The sequence below is a fragment of the Pseudorca crassidens genome, chromosome 20 (genome assembly GCF_039906515.1).
Source record: "Pseudorca crassidens isolate mPseCra1 chromosome 20, mPseCra1.hap1, whole genome shotgun sequence".
Taxonomy (NCBI): Eukaryota; Metazoa; Chordata; class Mammalia; order Artiodactyla; family Delphinidae; genus Pseudorca; species Pseudorca crassidens.
In genome coordinates this window covers 20,007,501-20,032,333 of record NC_090315.1, presented here as the reverse complement: position 1 = coordinate 20,032,333, position 24,833 = coordinate 20,007,501, and the positions used below count along the sequence as shown (strand labels likewise).

Here is a 24,833-nt window from a genome sequence, read left to right as displayed (position 1 = left end):
TCACTGATCTTCTTCATCTCTCCATAGTTTTCCTTTTCCAGAATCTCACATAGTTGGAATAGTGCAGTATATAGCCTTTTCAGATTGGCTTCTTTCACTTAGCAACATGCATTTAAGTTTCATGTATATCTTTTCATGGCGTGATAGCTCATTTCTTTTTAGCAGTTTCTTAATATTCCATTGTCTGCATGTACAACAGTTTATCCATTCACCTACTGAAGGTCATGTTGGTTGTTTCCAAGGTTTAGCAATTATGAATAAAGCTGTTATAAACATCTATGTTCAGCTTTTTGTGTAGACATAAGTCTTTAACTCCCTTGGGTAAATTCCAAGGAGTGCAATTGCTGGATTATATGGTACTATAATAATATGTTTAGTTTTGTAAGAAGCCACAAATTGTCTTCCAAAGTGGCTGTACTTTGCATTCCCAACAGCAGTAAATGAGGATTCCTGTTGCTCCATAGTCTCCTTAGAATTTGGTGTGGTCGGAGTTCCATTTTGGCTCTTCTAATAGATGTGTCCCACTTATTTTTAAAATCTTTATGTAACAGTCTTTTGTATAGTGCTGTCTGTGGCAGGCATCTTACACATATTAAGCCATTAAATCCCCACAACTATCTATGAGGTAGATATTATCCCCATTATACAAATAAGGAACTGAGGCACAGAGATTGAATAACATGTCCTAAGCCACACAGAGAGTAAATCCAGAAGTGCTCTTCAACCCAGATTCCAGAGTCTCTTTTGTTAAATCATTTTTCATTGAGATATAATTCACCCAACATAAAATTTGCCACTTCAAAGTATACAATTCAGTGAGTTTTCGTATATTCACAGCATTGTACAACCATCACCACTATCTAATTCCAGAACATTTCCATTGCTTAAAAAAAAAAACCTGTACCCATCAGCAGTAAGTCCTAACCCCCACTCCCAATGTTCCCCTTATCTGTCTCTATGTATTTGCCTGTCATGGACATTTCATATAAATAGAATCATACAGTATGTATCCAGCTTCTTTCACTTAGCATGCTTTATGGTCCATCCATGCTATAGCATGTATCAGTACTTCATTCTTTTTTATGGTTGAATAATATTTCATTGTATGGATATACCATATTTTATTTTTCCATTATCAGTTGATGGGCATTTGGGTTGTTTCTATCACAGGGCTATTATGAACAATATTTCTACGAACTTTTGTTTTTATGTGAACATATGTTTTCAAATTTCTTGAGTATATACTTTGGAGTAAAATTGCTGGGTCATATGGTAAGTCTATGTTTAACCTTTTGAGGAACTGACAAACTGTTTTCCACAGCAGCTGCAATATTTTATATTCCCACTAGCAATATATAAGACAGAATATGTGTTCTTAAGGGCTGTGCTTTATTACCAATCAGCATTAAACATTAATTTAACACATTCAGATATCATCCTTATTCTCTTCCCCATATTTTTTCATTTCATTATTGTTGGTTTTTTGATTGGTGACCTTTAGAAATTTAAATAATATATTAAAAGTTCTACTTCTGTTTTATCAATGTTTGATGTTGTGTCTTGAGTCCCCACTTTGTAAAGTCAAGACATCATGGTGTAACTCTTCTTTCTACATCTTCTTCCCCCCTCCACCCACACACATACCTCCACAACCTGCCTTCAGTTAGCTACTTTGTAACTTTACATTGTCAAGGAAGGTGATGTTTAGACTTTCATCTCGCAGTCAGTCAAGCCTTCCATACTTTGTCCTTAGGCTGACCTTAAAACCTGAAAAATACTAATCAGTGTTATTGCTATATAACTATTCTGTGCTGGTCATGGAATATGCTAAAATTCCATTTCCTTCTCAGAACATCAATGTCATGACTCTTGGGCCATTCAGAGAAGAATATGCCTAGTATTAAAGTCAAATGGAGTCTTATTAATTTGCATCAATTGTTTAAATAATAGAGCAATTTAGTTCACATCATATACAAGACATTCTTACAAAGTTTCATTGATCTGTATGTCTGGTTTGGTGCCAATACCACACTGTTTTGATTATTGTAGTTTTGTAGTATTGTCTGAAGTCTGGAAGGGTTATGTCTCTGATATCACTTATATGTGGAATCTAAAAAAAAAAAATACAAATGAATCTATATACAAAACAGAAACAGATCCACAGACATAGAAAACAAACTTATGGCTACCAAAGGGGAAAAATGGGGAGGGGAGGGAAATTACGAGTGTGGGATTAACAGATACAAACTACTATACATAAAATAGAAAAGCAACAAGGATTTAGTGTATAGCATAGGGAAGTATATTCAATAACTTGTAATAACCTATGTTGGAAAATAATCTGAAATAATCCAAAAATATATATATATATTTCTGAATCACTTTGTTGCATACCTGAAACTAACACAATACTGTAAATCAAGTATATTTCAATTTAAAAAAAAATCAAAAATAACTTTTGTGCTTCAAAGGGCACAGTTATGAAAATGAAAAAGCAAGGCACAGATGGGAGAAAACATTTGCAAAACAGTATCTGAGAAAGGACTTGTATCCAAAATATATAAAGAAACTATACAATGTGATTAAAAAATAAAAATGAGCAAAAGACTTGATAGCTATTTCACAAAAGAAGATGTACAGGTGGCAAATAAGCATGTGAAAAGATGCTCAGTATTATTCGTCTTTAGGGAAATGGTAACTAAAACTACAGTGAGACACCATTATACACCTATTAGAATAACTTTAAAAAGTACCAAGTGCTGCCAAGAATGTAAAGCAAATGGAATTCTTGTGCATTGCTGATGGAGATACAAAATGGTACAGTCACTTTGGAAAATAGGCTGGCAGTTTCTCTGAAAGTTAAACATACTCTCACTATATGATGCAGCTATTCTGCTCCTAGGTATTTACTCAAGAGAAATAAAACCATTAATTCACACAAAACCTAATACACAAATGTTCAGAGAAGCTCTATTCTTAAAATTCAAAAGCTGGAAACAACCTGAATGGCCCCATCTGGTGAGCAGATACGCACAGGATGCTACATACAGTGGAATACTATACAGCAATAAAAAGGAAGGCACTGCTCACAGTATTAGATAAACAATATCGATGAGTCTCAAAAACATTATGCTAAAGGAAAGAAGCCACAAAAGACTATATATTGCATGATTCTCTATCCATGAAATTCTAGCAAAGGAAAAGGAGTGGAGGAAAGGGGGGTGGCTGCAAAGGGACAGGAGAGATTTTTTTGGAGTGACAGAAAAGTTCTGAATCATGATCGTGCATATATCAAACTTATCAATTACAAGATAAAATATGGAAACTTGGATTATATGTAAATTTACTTCAGTAAAGCTAATTTTCTAAAAGGTTGCTTAGCTGATAAACTTTCTTAAGCCCTTCAACCAACCTCCACTTTCAAGTGATAGTTCAACTGAGTATGGAATTTCAGGTCAAATAGTATTTTCTCCTGCAAACATTGAAGGCATTATCTTCTATAATCCAGTGTTGCTTATCCTATGAGGTGACGTTTTCCTCTTTCTTTAAAATTTTATGATAATGATATTAACAAACCCTTGCTGAGAGTTTACAGTGTTCCAAGTCCTGTTCTATGTACAATATTCCCAGTGCCTTGAAATTTCTCAGTGATAAATCTAGTTACAATGTCTTTTTCATTACTGTTCTGAGTACTCAGAGAACCTTTTCAATATAAAGACCACTATCCTTTGGGGGGAAGTTTCTTCTCTTGTTTCCTGTCCTTTTTTTTTTTTTTTTGTCTCAGCATCTTCTATTCTTCGCTATTAGTACTTCCAGTAATAAGGATTAGACCTCTTGAGGATTGATCCTTTATTTCTTCTATCTCTTATTTTATACTTCCTTCTCTTTCCAGAATTTTTATTGCTTCTTTTATTTTACAATCATGTTTTTAATCTCTAAGATACTTCTTGTTTTCTGAGTGATCCTTTTCCCTAAGCTACTGTTCTTGTTCTTTGAATGTAACATCTTGAATGTTGCTGAATGTGTTTTTAGAGTATTTTATTTTGTCCTGCTTTTTATTTTGGTCTTCCTCTTTTATCAGCTACACACACACACACAGGGATCCTTGGTTGTCTATTCACGTATAAGGATAAGATAGTTGGGTAAGTTTCCTCTGGCGTTGAATTAGCAAGACAAGTTCCTCCTTGCCTCACTGCAGAGTGATTTCTGACTGGGAGTTGAGAAGCAGGAAATGGCAGGGCAATTTGTGTGCCTGGCATTGGATTAGGTGAGGAGGGTGTTGGGGAGAAGACCATAATACTTACCAAAATGAGAATAGTTTAGTTGGTCCCAGACATTATTATTCAAAGAAGACTTAGCATTTCCCAGATCATACATTCCTTTTATTTGTTTGTTGTTGATTGGTATAAAGCCATCCTTCAACCCTCCCCTAGAAATGAATTCCAGCAACCTGAACTCAGCTCAGCATGTAGAAGTGGGGGAGGGCTCATGTTATGAACCAGTTCCCTATGCTGTGCACTGACTTCCAATTACACCCCTGTTTCTAGACCAACTTCCATCTGCTGTCTTCTTACTGACAGTCTATACTGAACCAGGGATCCCTAAGGCCACCTAGCCCCCACCTCCTCTGCAGCCCTCTTGTTTCATCTTCTGGTCTTCACTGTTCTCCAATTATGTCATCCACAAGCCTACTCCTATCCACTCATGATCATTCAGAATGTGTTTTCCTCCTGGTTGAAGACCTTCTCCCTGCTGCCTGCTCCCTTTTATTCTTCTTTCTATAGGAGTTTTTGGTTTGTTTGTTTGTCATTTGTTGGTTTGTACTTCTATCTGTTCATCACCACAGGATCTTAGAAAGCACGAAGTGTAACCAGCTATGTACCTCCTCTTCACCCTTCATCTTTTGCTCATCGCAACCACTCCTGCTAATGGAATCCACTGCCATAGCCCTGTATTAGGTTGCTAGGATGAAACTTTTTTTTTGACCACGCCATGTGGCATGCAGGATCTTAGTTCCTGACCAGGGATTGAACCCATGCCCCCTGCAGTGGAAGTGCAGAGCCCTAACCACTGGATACCAGGGAATTCCCTGGGATGAAACATTCTTAAATGTTCTATGATCATTTTAAAGACACTAAAACCATTTGTGTATTTTTCACAAGTTCTACACATTTATCAAGTAAATCAAGATTAATTGTATAATAGCAAAGATGAATTATATAATAATTTTTTTCTATATCCTTATTTAATACGCTTGACTTGTCAAAGACTGGATGGTTTGTATAAATCTTTCAGTATAATTTTGGTTTTATTGACTATAATAACAACTTTAAAATTGCTTTATATATTTAGATGCTGTTGTTTGGGGCACAAAAGTTCATGACTACTGTAGCTTCACAATAAAGTGAACCTTTTATCAAGGTAAGATGACTATATTCTATTCAATTATTTAATCTTACATTTTACTTTTTCTGGTTCTAATACTGTCAATGCAGCTCTCTTTTGGTTTATATATTATTAACATATCCCTGCTAATACCTTTATTCTTATATGTTCTCTAAAAATTTACCTCTGTGTTTCTCCTAAGTGGAAAAAACTTTCATTTCAATTTATTTTTTGATCCATGAAGGAGTTCAATCCCATTCATCCGCTCAACAAATATTTATTGAGCAACTACCATGTATTATATCTAATATTCAGAAGTGAACAGAACAAGCACGATTCAAGATACTATAAATTTTTTGCATCTTATTTTCCCTAACTATTTAGTTATACAAACTGTTTGCTTCTTTGTTTACTTTACAAGTCATTACCTTTGAATTAAAAGAAGGGAAATAAGAAAGGTAGAAATGCAGTATTCATTCAATGTATTTTTTAAAAACTACTCTTAGCAAACTAGGAATAGATGTTTTTTAACCTGATGAAGAATACCGATTGAAAAACATGCCTACAAATGGTGATAGGTTGAAAGCTTCTCCTCTAAGATCAGGAACAAGACAAATGTATTCACTCTCACCACACCCATTCAACATAGTACTAGCCAGAGCAATTAAGTAAGAAAAAAATAAAGACATTCAAATCAGAAAGGAAAAGTAAAATTGTTTCTATTTGCAGATGATATGATCTTTTTTTAATTTTAGTTTATTTTTTATTTGTTTATTTTTGGCTGCATTGGGTCTTTGTTGCTGCGTGCGGGCTTCCTCTAGTTGCAGCGAACAGGGGCTACTCTTGTTGCAGAGCACGGACTTCTCATTGTGGTGGCTTCTCTTGTTGTGAAGCACGGGCTCCAAGCATGTGGGATTCAGTAGTTGTGGCCTGCAGGCTCTAGAGTGCAGGCTCAGTAGTTGTGGCACACGGGCTTAGTTGCTCTGCGGCATGTGGGATCTTCCTGGACCAGGGCTTGAACCCATGTCTCCTGCATTGGCAGGCAGATTCTTAACCACTGCACCACCAGAGAAGCCTGATATGATCTTATATATAGAAAATTCTAGACTCTACCAAAAAAACTGTTAGAACTAGTCAACAAATTCAGTAAAGTTGTAGGATATAAAATCAGCATAAAAATGAGTTGCATTTCTATATACTATCTGAAAAAGAAATAAAGAAAAATACCACTTACAATAGCATCAAAATTTTTAAACATTTAGGAACATATTTAACCAAGGAGGTGAAAGATCTGTACATCAAAAATTACAAGACATTGATGAAAGGAATGGAAGAAACAAATAAATGGAAAGATACCCTGTGTTCATCAATTGTAAGAGTCAATATTGTTAAAATATCTATACTAACCAAGCCATCTATAGATTCAATGCAATTCCCATTGAAATTCAAACAGTATTTTTAAAATTCTAATATTTTTATGGAACCACAGAAGACCCCAAATAGCCAAAGCAATCCTAATAAAGAACAAAGCTAGAGGCATCACAATTCCAACTTTCAAACTTTATAACTGTATTACACAGTTATAGTAACCAAAACAGTATGGTACTGGCAAAAAAAAAAAAAAAAAAAAAAAAAAGACCAATGCAACAGAATCAAGAGGCCAGAAATAAACTCGTGTTTATACAGTCAACTAATATTTGACAAGGGAGCCAACATGATATGATAGGGAAAGATAGTCTCTTCAATAAATGGTACTGGGATAACTGCATATGCATGTGCAAAAGAATGAAATTGGATCCCTATGTTATAACACTCACAAAAACTAACTTGAAATGGATTAAAGAGTTAAATATAAGACCTAAAACTGGAAAGCTAATAGAATAAAACATCAAGGAAAATCTCCTTGAAATTGGTTTTGGCAACAATTTTCTTTGATATGACACCAAAAGCACAAGCAACAAAAACACAAATAAACAAGTGGGACTACATCAAACTGAAAAGCTTCTTCACCACCACAGAAAAAAAAAATCAACAAAAAGAAAAGGCAACATACAGAATGGGAGAAAATATTTGCAAACCACCTATCTGATAAGTGCTTAATATAAAAAATATATAAGGAACTCATACAACTCCATGACAAAAAAATCTCAAACAATGCAATTAAGAAATGGGCAGAGGACTTGAATATACCTTTTTCAAAAGAAGACATACAAATGGCCAACAGGTACATGAAAATGTGTTCAACATCACTAGTCATGAGGGAAATTTAAATCAAAACCACAAATATATACATACATACATACATAGAAACATGCCTATAGTAAATATATATTTGATGATTAAAACTGAGTATTTTTCTCCTTGAGATCATAAATAAAACAAGGATGTCCAATTTCACCACTTCTACCCAACATTTTACTGTAAGTTCTAGCTAGTGCAATAAAGCAAGAAAAATAAATAGAAGACAGCTAGATTATAAAGAAAAAAATACCATTATTTTCTGATGACGTGATTGTGTAAAAAGAATATCCAAAAGAATCTATAGACAATTAGAATTAATAGAGAACTTAGCAAAGGTGCTGGAGATCAGGAAATAGAAAAAAACCAATTTTATTTCTGTATACCAGCAACAAACAGAGAAAATAAAAATTTAAAAATCATTAACATTTACATTAGTATCAAAGGGCAACAAATATCTAGAAATACATCTAACAGAAAATGTACAAGATTTCTCCACTGAAAACCACACAATGTTATTGAGAGAAGCTAAAGAAGTTCTAAATAAATGGAAGACTTGATTTGTAAAATCACAAATCTTCCCAAATTGTTCTATAAATTTGCTACAATACCAATCAAAATCCAAGTGTGATTCTGAGTGTGTGTAATTTTATAAGATGATTCTTAAATTCTTATGAAAAGTCAAATAGCCAAGGCAATTGGAAAGAAAAGTAAAGCTGAAGGACTCACACGGACAAATTCCTAGAAACATACACTGAACCAAGACTTAATCATAATGAAATAGAAAATTGGACCAGATTGATTACTAGACAGGAGATTGAATTAGTAATCAAAAACTTCCCAACAAAGAAAAGTCTAGGACCAAATGGCTTCACTAGTGAATTCTTCTCAAATTCTTCCAAAAAATATGAGGGAACTCTTCCAAACTCATTTTATGAGGCTAGCATTACCTTGATTAAAAAAAAAAAAAAACAGGCAAGGACTCCACAAAAAAGAAAATTACAGGCCGATATCCCTGACAAACGTAGATGCAAAAAAATCCTCAGCAAATTATTGGCAAGCCAAATTCAACAACACATTAAAATGATCATGCACCATAATCAAGGGGAATTTATTTCCAGGGATGCAAGGATTGTTCAACATCCACAAATCAGTCAGTTTGAGTATTTTTTAAATGAAGGGCACATGGGTGGTATACTTTCTAAGCTCTTTTCTCATGTTTCAAAATTGACAAGCTTGCCTCAGGAATGAGAGGTTGAGAGAATGTAGAATTGCGTTTTCAATTCAAAATACCTTTCATTATTATAAAGGCAGTATACGTACAGTGTAGAAAATTAGAAAATATAGATAAGTAAAAGAAAACAAAAACCATCATTTTTTCACTGTTAACAGCTTAGACTATGCCTTCGCAGGTCTTTTTCTATACACATACATGGATATGTATGTTTATCAAAGTAAAATCATCCTGTGCACATTGTTTTATAACATGCTTTTATTCTGTAAATAAGTGTCCACCTTTTCATAGCATTAAATTATAATGTCATCTAGTGCCCAGGCTGCACTCAAATTTCCCTGATTGTCCTTTACAGGTGGATTGCCTCAACTAAAGGCAATCCAGGTGGTTATTCCCTTAAATTAGGTATCTTTATTGAGGCACTGTCTTTCTCCAAATCCCTGTAAGCATATCTGTTGAGCTCCTGTCATTTGGTGTTACAGAAGAAAATTCAGATAGCAATTTGATTCCCCACCTGCCTTTCTATTGCTTTCTAACTTATTTTGTCTAACCTTGAAGTTTAAAAAATGTCATGAGGTGCTATCTCCATGGGACCCTATTCAGTTAATTATGACCAGTATTCAGTGAACGCTTTCATCTAAAAGGTAAAGTTTTTATTGAGCTCAAAGCTTTCTTCCTTTTTTGAGCTCTTTCTTTCTTCCTTTATTGAGTTCTTTCTTTCTTCCTTTCCTTTTCTTTCTTTCTTTCTTTCTTTTCTTTCTTTCTTTCTTTCTTTTTCTTTCTTTCTCTTTCTTTCTTTCTTTCTCCTTTCTTTCTCTCTCTCTTTCTTTCTTTCTTTCTTTCTTTCTCTTTCTTTCTTTCTTTCTTTCATCTTGTATGTGTGTGTATCTCTATGCCATTTCCTGCTGGAATTGTTAGCATATGTAATTTGACTCTCCTGGACTTAACCCCTGAATTTATCTCTTTATTGGTCCTCTCAATCATGTTCAGCTCTTTATTCCTTTCATAGGAAACTGTCTTCTCACTCTTGGATTTGGGAATAAAGATGAGGATGGGATTCTCAGTCTTAGCACACTACCAGAAGCACAGGTATTATCAACCCCACCCAGCATGCACTGAGCTCTTCCCCTCGGCCAGGTCCTGTTTTACATGCTCTACAAGGATCACCTCAACGGATCTTCACTCAAGCCTATTAGGATGGGATCATGATTAACTCCATTTCACAGATGATGAAACTGAGATACCAAGTAGATTAGCAACTTGCCCAACCACATGGATAATCAGTAGTCAGACTGGAATCTAATTCCAGTCTCCTTCTCCCGGGCTGTCTGTGCTGTTAGGAACCTGGAAGGACACCAGGCTTCTAGCCTCTCAGTCCCATGGCATCCCCTCCCCTAGTGGGATCCTACTAAATCTCCTTCCAGGTAAGTTGCTCATTTGCATGCAGCCATCTGTGGACAGGTCTTCCCCTTGGTCTGGTGCTTTTTGCTCTATATTTCACAGAAATTTTCTCAAAACGTTGTAATATGACTGGCTGCCTTTTTTAGTTTCCAATATGAACACAGATATTTTCCTATATTTACATTCCTTTGGCTATTTGAAAGGAAACCTCATGCTGAATGCACACTTGGAGGGTTTTTTGGGTTTTATCTTCCCTATCAAAATGTGAGCTCCAGTTATTTCATCTCCTTGACCAAAAGCCTTCTGGGACTACCCCACTCACAGTGAACAACATGAAACCCGTTAACTTAGAAACCAGTCCCTCTACAAACAAGCCCAGCCTGACTTTCCAATCACAGTACCCATCACTCTTGACCCTCTTCATTTTTGGAAGAAGTCAACCTATATCTGCACTCTCCCTGCCCTGGCCTCGCACCTTGGCACCATACTGCTTTCCCCATCCTTTCCCTCATCCTATCCCCGCTCCTTCCTCAGATGCTGCACAGGCATTTTGCCTCTTCACCTGCCCCCCCACACCGTGACCTCCTCTCAGTCAGGGTCCCAGCAGCAAGCAGATGGTACGCTCTGTGAGGATTCTCCAGGGAGCGTTTACCTACAAAGGGGCCCATTACAAGGTGAGAAGTGCCTATAGGAGAACCTCAAGGGATGGTGTAGGAACCAGTGTCTGGACCTAAAGGAAGGAGCGAAGGAGAGGTCCCTGGGGTCTAGAAAGAGAATCCCGCATTGTCTTGAGAAGAGCAGAGACCTTCAGGCAACCACAGAGGGAGGAACCCAGCAGATTAAATACTCTGACCTCAGACTCCCCTCCAGTCTCCTGCCAGGGCTCCCCTCTGTCAGAACCCAACCAGAATCCAAATGACCTGGGACCCCTTGATATAATGCATACACATCTGCCTCCTGGGGCTGAGACCAGAGTAGAGAGGAAGAGTGAATGTGGGTGGGCATGTGGAGAGTCAGCTGTAGACTCTGTGATTTCCATTACTTAGCGTCTCTCCTTACCCACCAGCTCATGGGGGTGGGCACCATCCCTCTGCCTCTCTGTACCCATGTCTAATGGCAGTTCATGTGAAGCCTGGGCTCAGTGAACTCGTGTGAGTGAGGGAGCAGTAGTGACACAACCCATCCAATGGTTTTGTTATCCTAGAAGTGGGAAAGGTTGGCCTGGGTCATCTTCATTCCCCTCTTAGTCACCAATAGCATTGATCAAGGGGTGCCGGTAGGCCACAAACAGATGTTTTTCAGCATGTGCTCCAGTGCTGGGGCTGGTGTCATCTACACTGCATTCTGAGTGGGCTATCTGGCCCAGACTCCAGCATCCTTACCTCGCACCAGCAAACACCAGCAACCAGCAGCTGACTTGCGTTATTCTCTTGTTCATTTGTTGACGCCTGCGTTCATTTATCTGTTAAGCATTCATTAAGCACCTACAGTGTATAGCAAGGGTTTCAAACTTATGTGCCTATAGAGGCCAGGCAGAGAAAGTAAGCAAAAGCAGCAGCCCTGGTTTAAGGAAATAGAGAGCAGTGCCCCTTTAAAGAGGGTGGCTCCACCCTTTCTGCAGAAATGCACCCCCATATTGCTTTATCTTCCTCTCCCTTTCTTTTTATTTTCACAGAGAAGACAGATTTCCAGCTTGATATGAAGTCTTTTTAATTTATTTTTTATTTTATATTGGGGGTATAGTTGATTTACAATGTTGCATTAGTTTCAGGCGTACAGCAAAGTGATTCAGTTATACATATACATATATCCATTCTTTTATTCTGAAGTCTTTTTAAATGCCATCTATCAATTTTGTTTGTTTTCTGATTGTTTCCCTGTAGGCACCAGTTTATACCCTCTGATGTTCAGGGAACCAGAGACCAGATACCATGATACATGGAAGGACCCTACTCCCCACAAGTAACTCTAAGACAATGTGGGAAAAAAAGTGTCTAAAGAGAGGTAGAGAGAACACGTCATGGGAAAAATTCTTCACGCTGCTGGTGTCAAATCTCCCCATGACCAACCCACCCATGCAGCCTTGGCTCAATTGTGTCCCGACTTGGAAACTCGACTTTGGAAACACAACGTGTGAGGCTTTGTGATTTTGATTAGAATGACATCACTATGGGACAGCCACATTCTTTCCCAAGACCAAAAAGTCCCTCTCAACAAAGGGTGAAAGAAAACCATTGTTTACTTATGCTCCATTCTTCTTAATTTCTGATATTCTTTTAGACTACTGCCAAGTCCAAATGAAAAGTTGTTCTGATGTAATAACTATAGACTTTGATCTGAACTCACCAAAGCCATTGTGAAGAATTTCAGAGCAGAACCCCTTGAGTAACGAGTCATCAAATGAATGGGAGCCTTGACTTTTTTTTAAACTTTACCAGGAAGTTGGTCTTAAGAGTGAAAATGAGCTTTTCCCCAGAAGTAAACACTTGTCACAAACACTTAAAATGACATTTTCTCTAACACTTTTTTCCTTATAAGGAGCATGGATTTCACACCTGGGAGCGGATGCATTACTGTCTCTGCCCTTTGATCATGGCCTTGGCTTGACACAGATAAACTTGGGACCAACTCCTTGATCTCACTACTCCGGGTCTGTAATTTCGGTAGGTCGTCCACGTTTCCTGGGGCAACACCTAAAATGCCTGCTGCCCTAAACCCCTTACTGGCCTGGGGTGGTTGTATAACTTGTCACACCCACTGGATCACTTGCAGGTTGAAAGGGCCATCGTTTGACCAGGAAAACAAGCATTAGCCTTGACTGTCCTGGGCCAGTTGTGCTGTAAGGCCGTCCTACCTGAAGAAAAGTGGGAGAGGCTCAATATGATGGAGACCCCTTCACACAGGATCACTATGCAGGAAAAAGGGCGGGGAATGATTAGTCATGGGTGGGCTGGCAGTGGCCTCAGGTACCCCCACTCCAGAGAAAGCAGAATAATTGCAAAGTCATGGAGACTGGGCTTGGCACCCCAATACGTGTGGGAACCCTCATCAGACTGCTGACATCCTTCTCTCCCTATAGTTTCCCTACAGGGTGACCTGAAACCCACTTGTACAGCAATATTTATGGTCTCTGTCTCTCTGTCTCTCTGTCTCTCTCTCACATGTGCTTTTTGACACTAACACGATGAATTATAGACTGTATCTAGTCTTTCCAGAAGTTTCCGTGTCAACTAATGATCTGGGCAAGGAGACGGCTGGGGAATTCTTAACCAGCTAAGAAAATGACAGCTCACCATATGGGCCACGCTCCTGAGGGCCCTGGCTGGGAATGCCTGGCCACATTTGGCATATTGCCTTTTGATTCTCAGTGTCTACAATGTTCAGATATGGATAAAATAGTAATATTATTATTCACGTCATAATAGATGCTAAGAATATTGGCTATCACGCATTAAGCACCGTTCTGGACAAGCATCATACTAGGCATCTATACGTATAATACTGTCCAAACCTTATGATCCTATAAAGAAGACATATTTACCTCTGTTCTACAGATGAGGGCACTGAGGCTCAGAGAGGTTAACTGTCTTGCACACAGGTGGGCTCAGCGTTGGTGTTGACTTCCCCCAGAATCTGCCAAAAAGTGATAAATCCCAAGCCCTATCTTTGCCTTAAAAAAATTAAGTTTGTGTCTTAAGCAGTCTTGCAAATCACTCTTCCTAATTGTCAAAGTTTATATAGGAGGCTAGTACATAGGATTATGTCATTCCCTCCCCAAACACTGGGGGGCAAGGTGGCAAATGAGTATACCCTAAAGACAATAGCGTTTTTCTTCTGCCATCACATGAGTGGGCCCTTACAAGTGTCCCATTTACTCACCAAGACTTTGCTGGCTACTTTATAAGTGTAAAACTAAGAAATACAGCACAGGAAACAATATTTTGAGCACATTTAAATTGGGATAATAATGAGAATTGGTCCACTGCATGTTTCAGCGTGTTTGCGAGCTGCAAGAGCCCTCCTCAACCCCTCTGCTGACACTGTGTGCCTGAGGGCTAGCCACGTGCTTGGGTCACAACTGCTGAGCCCCCAGAAGGAACGGTTCCCCAGGCACCGGCAGCTGGAAAGAACCAAGTGCCTGTGAGAAGAACCTGGATGAGAATTCTCAGCAAGATTTTCTCTATTTCCTTTCCCTTCCTCTCTGAACCAGGGATTCTACGGGATGAGTGTTCATGGCCGATGCTCTCTACCCAACGCGCGCCCGCAGCTTAGCAATGGACGCAGTGGCTTGCAAGATCAGTGACGATAAACACAGGGCAGAACTGACTGATCCCCGGCGTGAGTCAACGTGGATGTTTCATCCCTCCATTCTGAGCACAAAGGGTGCTTAAAACTTTAATGAATTGAACTCTATGAGTAAGGGATGTTAATCATTTTAATTACCCAGCAGCTTGAAATCAGATATAACAGTCCAACAATGTATCTTTAAACGAATACAACCCTGTCCTATAAAAAATCCCTTCCAAACCCATTCTAATAATTTCTATTTATCTTTTCTGACGTTAACTGTTATCCAGCCCAGCCGGCCAACAGACAGCCTCCCCCTCACATTTGGTTTAAAGGCAATGCCGTCTAGTTTCTCAATATCACTAGCATCCCCCTGGTGGGCAGAGAGCAAGGCGGTGGCACTGGTCACACTTCACTGCTTTATCTCCTATGACAGGGAGGGATGCTGTGCTTCAATCCAGGCCAGCCTGGCAGAGGGGAAGGTGGCCGCAGAGATCTCCCCCTGCTGCCGAGAAACACCAAAGGGCCCCTCCATGTGACTTGCTAACAGCATGAAGGGGCAGACAAATAGATTTTCCTCTATATTTATAACCAGCATCATTCTTCCTTCTAAGGCATTCGGTGCAGGTAGCTGTTTTATATGAAATGAACAATCTTTATAGACGTACCAGAGCCATAACAAGGCTGATTTTCAGCGAAGCTGAGGTATATAACTCTTACCGAATTGTCAGGCTCCTTGCTCAACAAATCAAGCCTAACTTATGATGTTTGCAGTGTAATTTTTATTCCTGTTTGACTAGCCAACTACCCGGTGGTAATAGGATGTTAGGAAAGGGCAGTGGCGATGTTTGTGCATGCCGTGATTGATAGGCCGGTTCAGTATTTTTCATTTATATCTCCGGATTCCAAATCAGTTAAGTTTAGGAAAAATGAAACAAAGTGGCAAGAAAAATGTTTGCAGATTGCAGACCGGCGCTCCCGCAGATCTGAGTTCAGCCCACATCTGCCGGGATTGTCTGGAAACATTAAGATATCTAAATGGAAATCAATACTATATGTGCTAGGCATTTACTACCAGGAACAAGCATCAAGAGACTTGAGCTAATCAGACTTCCAGCCTGTGCCTCCGCCATAGACTCAACCTCAGGGGTGTCCTAATTGCCCAGACTAATCATAGAAGAGTTAAATTTATAACCGAGAAAGACATCTTGTTTTTCTTACCAGTCATCATTTAGGAGCGGGAAGGTTCACCTGTGAGGTGGGTGCCAGATGTACGGTGGGAAGCCCCATGCACGGGAGGATGTCTCCTCACCTGTCAGAGGAGAGAGAAGACGGATTTACCATCAGCCGTAAAACCAGTCAGCCTCCGGGTGGGAGAGACGTGCACCAGCTCACAGACGAGCTGCAAGTTTTCTCACTTACAGGCTCTCCACTTAACCCCGTGTTCTGGAACATGAAAGGAGAGGGCCGTGCATCCACAAGGCCCCTGCACGCTTTGATCCCCACCCCGGTTTTTTACTCTAAGGAAATAGCGCAGGAAAGCAAGTAGCGTTAAGTGATGTTAAAAATATGTGCCTCTGTTTTTCCCCCGAGTTCCACTCTCAGCTTTCATCCCTTGGAATCTCCAGAGGAGCTAATATCACTTTAAGACATGCATCTCCCTAATATACTGTACAAACAAGTCACCAATATTATTCACACTCCAACAAACTACAAAGTCACACAATAGCTATTGGATGAGCCCGCACTATACTGCTGAAAAACCATAATGTATCAGGGGACTGTATTCCTAATATTTGCATTCTAGATGCCAACTGTGAGCATATTTTATACTATTTTCAACAAATTACACCAAAATATGCAAAATGTTTATACGGCTCCATCTTCTATTTTTGGCTCCGGTATATTTGCAACTTAATAGTCCTTCAGAGATTTGTTTGTCTCCTCGGGAGAAATAGGAAAGTGGAAAATGCAAAGAAAGAGAACCAGAGAGAGGGAGAAGAAAAAAAAAAAAGGATATGCTTTGTTTGTGCAACAAGTCGAGTTCTGCAAGTTTTTCGTAAAAGAGCAGAGCCAGCTGTCCTGCAGGCCCTTCTTCAACGAGAAATTTAATAACGTTATTTGGATTCTTTGTGCCCTGGATTTCAGATGTATTTTTAATGCGTGTGTCTTAAAACAAAACAACCGTTGTCAAATACTGTACTCTCTTCTCACCAGTTTAAATGGTTTCCGAGACAGCAGAATTCTGGGAGCATCATAAAGGTTGTGATCAATGAAAGCTTGTGCCTTGCATCCTGTGGCCTCCCAAGGATGCTGTGCCCTTACCAGGGAAGGTTTGTCAGTGCTCCTCCCGGAAAAGGTGTCTCTGGTCTTCGCAACGTGAACCCTGAAAGCCTCTTGCCTTCTGTGCCTTTGTCCCTGCTTCCATGCTCACACAGCTGGGCGCAAGGACATAGCTTTCTTGTCTGCAGCCCGGTGAGAGGGCCATCCCTGATCGCCCTATGTCCGTGTAGCATTAGGGCTGATATGCTGGAGCAGAAGCCAGGATGCAGGCATTGAAAAGAATTCTGGGTCAGGGAGGGCAACAGTTTCCAGCTGCTGGATTACAAAACCGAGTCTGAAAGTTTTCAATCCAGCTTCTCTGTTAGAAAAGCTGAGAAAGAAAGACAGAAAGGTAGGGAGGAAGGGAGGAAGGAAGGAAGGAAGGAAGGAAGGAAGGAAGGGAAAGAAAGAGGGGGAAGGAGGGAGGGAGAGAGAAAGAAGGATAGAAAGAAAGGAATATCTAATATTTCTAGGAATTGGGCCTCATGCCCTTGTTCTCTAACTAGACCAACCTCTCCTAAGAATACTGAAGCTTCAGCCAAATTCATTACTTGGCCAAAAATAATAAAGTCAGAGGAAGAAATATTTAAATGAATAAATCCATATTCCTTGCCAGCCTTCACCTAAATAAACGGGAAGTAAAATGCCTCCCAAGTCTTTGTACTCACAGTGGGTCCCCAAAATGTTTTTGTAGGCTGGATAAACCGATGATACACGGGTGGATGAACGGGGAAGACTGTTCCGTTGGACACAGACCCAGAAGAGGCAAAACAACATCCTTCAAATGGAGAGACCAAGGAGGAAGTGATTCTCAGAACATGCCAGGCTGCGGGCTGGCAGGTTCACCTCCCAAAATGCTGTGCTGCTTGGCACCAAGCCCTGGGTCAGAGGACAGAGGCAGCCAGACCCTAATCTGCCTGGAGGACAACGTCCAACAGCTCCCGAGCCCTGAGCAGAATGACTCCCCACGTACTCATCAGTCAGACGGAGGCTGTTAGAAGAACAGGCTTGATGGGCCCAGGCCCCGCTCAGGATGCAAAGACTTCTCCACCCCAATCCCCCCTCCACAGTCCTCCCCTGACCTGCTCGTGTGGCCAGGTTCCTCATGCACAAGGGCTGCTGTGCAATAGCCTGAGTGATGGAGAAATTTCCTGGGTCTCAGCAGAGGGAAGCCTGCTAGAGGCAGAGAAGCAAGGCAGGGCCACGAGCACAGAAAAGTCGACGGGGCTGGGGAGCCCCAGCTAACCAAGCAATAATAGAATTCCTGCTTATGGACAGTTCATCACATGCCAGGGGCCAGTCTTGTTGCTGTGCATGCGGGAACTCAGTGTCATTCTCACCACTGCCCTGTGAGGGGGTTCCATGGTTATCCTGCAGGGGAATTAGGTAATTTGGCCAGAATCTCAGAGCTGAGAGCGGTCAGCAGGGAGTCCATGCCATGACCCCCTAGTGCTCTGTTGCTGAAGGCGGTGTCTGGGCGCCCAAGGATAAAGGCCATCACAAGGAGATAAGGTGACAGAGGGTGACCCAAGATGCAAATTGGACTACCTTTATATTACTTATAGAATGATAATAATAATGATGAAATGAGTCCACGCCAAGCAAAAAGCTTGAAAACGGACGCTCAGCCAGAGCGGTGGTTCAGTAACGAGCTTCATGGAGAGGGAGGCCCAAATGGAAATGCAATTAGAATGGTTATAAGACGGACATCCGAGGGCTTTCAGCGGTGTGATTCGCTGGACGCTGGCCCCCGGTCGGACACTGGGGAAAGTCATTGCATTCGATTACCAAGGCTTCGGCTTCATTTCGCCAATATTCAAAAGGCTGTGATCGCACTGTCATCTCACAGTTAGAAAACCAGAAGGACAGGCACCGCCAGAGCCTGCTGCCCGGCGGCCTGGCCCTGCTCGTGGACCAGCTGTGCCCCTCAAGCACCACCGCCAGCCCCAGCGGAGTGGACCCTCCTCGGTCCCACTTCCCACCAGACCCCAGACACAGGGAGCATTTGTAAAGTGCCCCTTCCCTCGTCTGGTGGTTCCAGAGGGAAGGGGCAAGAGAGCAGGGGACAGAGAGGGAGGACTGAGTCAGGAGCAGGACATGGCTTGTTGAATCCTAATAAATCAGAGTGTCCCCAGTAGGTAGAAGCAACAGGGGACCGCATGCTAGCCAAGCTGCACACTGACCCAAGGCAGAGCTCACAGAGAAATGATGTCCTCTTCAGCAGACTCCTGGAGAGATGGTCTGCATTTCTTGTGACAAATTAGAAGTGCCCTGAATGCAACCATTCCTCAGAAAATAGGCCTGATGTAGCAACGCGTAAGCTGCCATTATCTTGCTGCATAAAAAGACCATTGAAGCGGGGCAGCCTTTAGAACACTGGCCCATTGGAGGCAGCATTTCTGAAAAATTACCCCCTCGACCGCCACCTAAACCAGTCACTACCCAAGGGAGAAGCCTCATTTACAACCGAGAAGACCGAGCAGGCTTCCATCAGAGGAAAGGCGTTGTTCGTTCGTCTTTGTTTTCTGTGAGAGTTTACTGCTTCCCTGGAGTCCCCAGTCCGGGGGAATGTTCATCCAGGACGCAGGAAATCTGCTTACCTGCCCTTATAGATCTGTTGTTTGATATAAACTGCACACCCTGAGCTCTTCAGGACTTTGCTATCCACAAAGCCTGGCTCTAACCAAGCAAAACCTTTTGCCATGAGTTTTAGAAACTATCTTGAAATTTTAGAAAGTATTGCTTTTTTTGTCCTTTGGTTTTGCACTGGCAATCTTTTCTGGAAACACGGTGGTAGGATGCCTGAGCTTGAGGGAGAGCTGGGCAGGGGCTGGGGGTAAGGAAAGGAGGGATGGAAACAAACTTGATTAAAATCTCAGAATTTAACCCCACAATTCTCAGAATTTTACCCCACAATTCTCCCCAATTCTGGATGGGATACCACTGACTCCACTCACAACTTGATTCAATGCTTTCTCCCCAGAGGGGTTTCCTGATCATCTGATGAAGAACAACCCCATCAGCCTCTACCCTTCCCCTTCCTCTGCTGCATTTTTCATCTCAGCGTCTGTTTCTCTGAGATATTACAATATGAACTCACTTGTTATTATTTCTTGCTCCACGCCCAGCATTGGAATGGAAGCTCCATGAGAGAAAGGACTTTGGCTCATTCACTGCGGGTTCTCAGTACCTAGAACAATACATGGCACATAGCAATGGTTCTATTAATACTTGTGAGTCAATAAGCAAATGAATAGACCTCGGGAACAGGACACTGTCAACTCCCAGGCTCACACAAGGCAAAGAGGTGATACTTGTCACCAAAGGACACCTCCTGCAATCCTGTGTCTGGTGGAAAGAATCCAGATTCAAACTCAGAACTTACTTGCAAAGAGCATTGCTTGTGACATAGCCCCGTGCAGCCGATCCAGTGTCCGGTTGAGGCAGCTTCTGGCTGTGCTCATTCTATCAAATTCCAGAGTCAAGGCTGATTTGGAAAACAAATCAGTCTAAAGAGATGTTGAAGGGAATGGGGAACAAGAACCACAGAGCAGCAGTGCGCTCACTTTGACGGGATGTTTAATTAGAAGCTGGATGCACTTCTATCAGGGATGCTTCGAGAGGAATTCCAAAACGAGTGGGAGGTCAGAGATTAGAATCTAAGATTCCTCCTGACTTTTCAATGTTACTGTCTATGGTAGACAGAATAATGGCTCCCAAAAATGTCCACAACCAGAAGCCCAGAAGCTGCGAATATGCTACCTTACATGGCAAAAGGGACTTTGCAGATATGGCTTAAGGATATGAATCCTGGAGATGGGGAAGTTATCCTGGATTATCCAGGTGGTCCCAAACTAACCATCTGACTTCTTGGGGAAAAAAAAAAAAAGGAGGACATTTCCTGGCCTTGATCAGAGAGAAAGACAAAAGAAAGGTCAGAGAGGTGAAACTCTGTTGTCTTTGAAGATGAAGGCCATGAGCCCAGGCATGAGGGCAGCCTCTAGAAGTGGGGAAAATGCAAGGAAATGAATTTTTTCCTAAAACCTCCAAAAGGAAGGCCTGGATTTCAGTCCAGTGAGAACTGTGTTGGACTTGTGACCAACAGAACTAAAAGATAATAAATTTGAGTTGTTTAAGCCACTGAGTCTGGGGTAATTTGGTATAGCAGCACGGTTTATGACTTCTTGCACAAATAAAAGAAAAATTGTTGATCAGAAAACCCTGAGTTCCAAGATTATTCCCCTTTTGACCTCCAGCATGAAATACATGAGTTCCAATGAGGTACCTTAAGCTGAGCAAAGAAGCAAGAGACCAGGGAGAACATGCCAAGTTTAGAAGGGACACTCTGACCCAAGAGAGTTCAGTAGTTAGTCCACTTAAATCCTGGAAAGTATTTTCTACTATTCTTAAATTAAAAATTTCAGAACCAGAAGGTGAACTCTTTTTCTCCTGTTAAATTGGAGAGATTTGGGTGACTCCCCTGAGTTCACAGCTCATACAATCCCATGTCATTAGAACCAGAAGGTGGAAACATCATATCAAGGTGGGGACTCGGCTGGAGAAAGAAGCTCATTAGTTCCTCTGCAGGAATCAGTCCTAATATTTCTTGTCTCAGAATAAAAGAAGAAGTCTTACTTCAGGAAGAAGACAATCCTATAAAAATCAGCCAATTTCCAGGCCACATTTGTCTGTGAAATGTATTCTCATCTCAACTCCCACCCAAGAGGCTTCAACCTGTCCATTTTGGAACCACAGCAAATATTCAACTATGTTAAATTGAAAAAGGAATAACTTACCTTGCGACTCATTTTCATTGCATACCACGTCCTATTCTATTTAATACCGTTCATAGGTCCCACACATTGGGAAACCCCAGACTACTTCATCAAACTCTGCAGCCTCCTCAGACTGAGACCCAGATCAGGTTCAGCCCCTCCTCGTCCACATCTCCAACTGCTCTCTGTGTTCATCCTCCCTGCTCTCTAGCAAACTAACCCGAGTGTGCACACGTGGAGGCCATGTCAAAAATGAAATCTTGGCCCAGATCCAGCACTGACTTAGGCCCACCTGATAGATCTCCAAGTGCCCAAAATGTATAATTGGAATGGACATCCTTGGTAGTTGGTAAATCCCTAAATTTCTTCCTGGGGCCTTTGGGTGAGTAATATCACACTTCAGAAGGCCAAATGGAAGTCTCTAAAACTGCTCCTGCACCAGCCAACAGAGTCAATATGCATGTGATAAAAGGGTGGTGGCCTCTGTCATATCTCATCTAATTCACCAGAATGACTGCCACAAGAGTCAGATCCTGAAGGATGACAGTGACCAATGTTGGTAAGGTACATGGACTCCAGAGGGTAGGAGATAAATCCTAAGAAAATTCAGAGACCCGCGAATCAATGAAGGTTTTAGGGATTCAGTGGCCAAAGACACACCAGAACTTCCCATCCAAATTAAAGGACAAATTATCACATCTCACATTTCTCACAAATAAAAAGAAAGCACTCTGTCAGTTTACCCCCATCCCAGGGTTCTAGAGGCAGTTACTCCACATTTCAGAATATTGCTCCAATCCATTTGCTGAGCAACAAGAAAGTCTTACAACTTTGAGAGGGACCCAGCTCAGGAAAGGGCTCTGCGGCAAGTCCAGGATCCATGACCTGGCAGAGAGAGTGTTATTATAGGTAGCTGAGGTGGGGAAAGACTACACAGAGTTTAAGCACACCACATGAAAACCACCACTACCCACAACAACAACTCATGGGACACTCCTGGGCCCTAGTAGAGACAGAGTGCCTACCCATGGAATATCAAATTACCATGCAGTCAGAGCTACCCATCGTGAATTGGGTTTTGTTAGACCCAAAGTCATAAGATCAGGTAGATCCAGCAGCAACCCACTGTAAGATGGAAGAATCTCATCCAGGATCAGCATAAGAAGAGCCAGAGGGCCCAGGTAAGCTGCCTGAGTTGGTAGCCCAGAACCTGTGTCATCCACCACTGTTGCACCAGCACCTCTCCCTCAGCTAACAAATATGGTACCATAGGTACTCTTATGACCAGCTGATGGAGAAGGACAAAGGTTGAGCTCAGTTCTCAGCTCAGTATGTGAAAATAAGCTTCAAAGAGACAACTGCTGCACTACTACCCCATGCAGAGATGGTCTTGAAAGACAAGGAGGGAAAAATCTTCCCGATAGCCTGAACTTCAGGCAGTAAACCTGAAATTCACTTTGTATGAAAGAAAAAGTGGTCTGACATAAGAATATATATAGAATCCTGGGCAGTGGCAAATGGTTTGGCTGGTTGTTCAAGAGCCTGGAAAGTGAATAATTGGAAGACTAGAGACAGAGTGCTGGAAAAGAAGCATATAAGGATCTACAGGAGGACACAATGTATGATGATCTTTGTATCATGTGACAACGTCCACCAGGAAACATGGAAGAATGTCAGCTGGCTTCTGTCGTTGGCTGGGACAATGGCCTCATGGATGGAGTGAGAGACATGGAAGCACAAAGATTATGCATGGGTCCAATATTATGGGATCCTGTTCTCTAAGGCTAATCTAGCTGCCACAACTGCCAAATGTCCAACTTGCCAGCAACAGAGACCAATGTTGAGTCCCTAACATGACATCGTACCCCAAGAAGGCTAGCCATCCACTTGAGGTCAACTTGACTACACTGAAACCTTCCACCCTGGAAAAAGTAGTGATTCAGCTTGACTGGAATTGAGATATATTCTGGATATGAATTTGCCTTTCCTGCCTGAGTTTGACTTTAGCTAGCACTACTATCCAAGGGTTTACACCAAAACTGCATTTCACGTAACGTTGTATGGTACTGAGGGACCCACTTTATAACACAGAAGGTGTGACAGTGGGAATCTGACCATGAGATACCCTGGTTCTATCACTCCCCACACCCCAAAGGAAGCTTCCAGCTTGAGCAATAGAATGATCCTTTGAAGATTCAGCCCAGGCACCAACTTGGAGATGATATCCTGGTTTTTCAGGATCCTTCTGCAGGATTCAGTACACACTCAAAAGCAATGAAAATTGTATGATTCTGTGTCCCTGATGGGTAGAGGACATAGGGTCAGGAACCAGATGTGGAATTAGGGGTGGCCCCACTTAGCATCCCTCCCAGTGATCCACTTGGGGAATTTGTGCTGGCTGTCCCTATGGATCCATAGGTTCTAATTCCCAGACCAGGATCTCTACCCTCAGGAGACTTGGTAAGAGTCCCATTACATTTTTAGCTACATCTGTCATCCCTTCATTTGGTGTTCCTATGATGAGAGTGTAGCATATAAAGAAAGGAGGAGATAGGGCTGTTGTTATATAATGGAGGGAGCCAGATGATCTACTGAGGCATCTCTTGTCATTAATGCCCTAACTTAGAAACAGATGGATGAATGCAGCAGCCATGGCTGGAAAAGGTCATGGTGACCAGAGGGCCATTCCCTTTAGAGATGAGAGTCTGATCATTGCACCAGATGAGTCACTCAGACCAACAGAATTGCTAAGCAAGGATAAGAGTAATGGCTAGTAGAGGACAGAGGTGATGAGTAACAGATGTGGGCGAAGACCAGCTTCAGTGATGGGGACTATGGTTTGTCCCACTAACTCTCCTTTTATAAGTCTCCCCTGGAAAAAAGACCAACCACGACCCTGCAAGAGCTGTTCACAAAACTTATTATATGAAACCAATAGATCTATGTTGTGCAAGGGCTGGACTGTCCTGGACTGTGTGTGCTACTCATCCCAGCTCCTGAGACCATGAGTATTAGCAAACTGTCTTCAGCTGGAGAGTGTAGGCTTATCCAAGGTCATACCCCCTCCTCAGGGGAAGCCCAATCCAATGACTGGTTGAGGAGATGGAGGTAGGGGCATAAGGCCCCAACCGTTTGCTTCAATTTGGGGTATTTCTGCAGAGCCATTCCAGCTACAGAATGCTCCATAGATC

The 24,833-nt window shown here is 41.5% G+C and overlaps 1 long non-coding RNA gene across 1 annotated transcript in view; it reads right to left on the bottom strand.

Moving 5' to 3' along the window:
* LOC137215046 (uncharacterized) overlaps positions 1-24,833 on the bottom strand; it is a 176,109-nt gene that overhangs the window by 87,432 nt on the left and 63,844 nt on the right. The window contains exons 2-3 of the long non-coding RNA XR_010939134.1: positions 19,968-20,057; positions 15,767-15,857 (exon numbers count right to left, since the gene is read on the bottom strand). This is a non-coding gene — a long non-coding RNA (uncharacterized lncRNA). The remainder of the gene's footprint in view (positions 1-15,766; positions 15,858-19,967; positions 20,058-24,833) is intronic.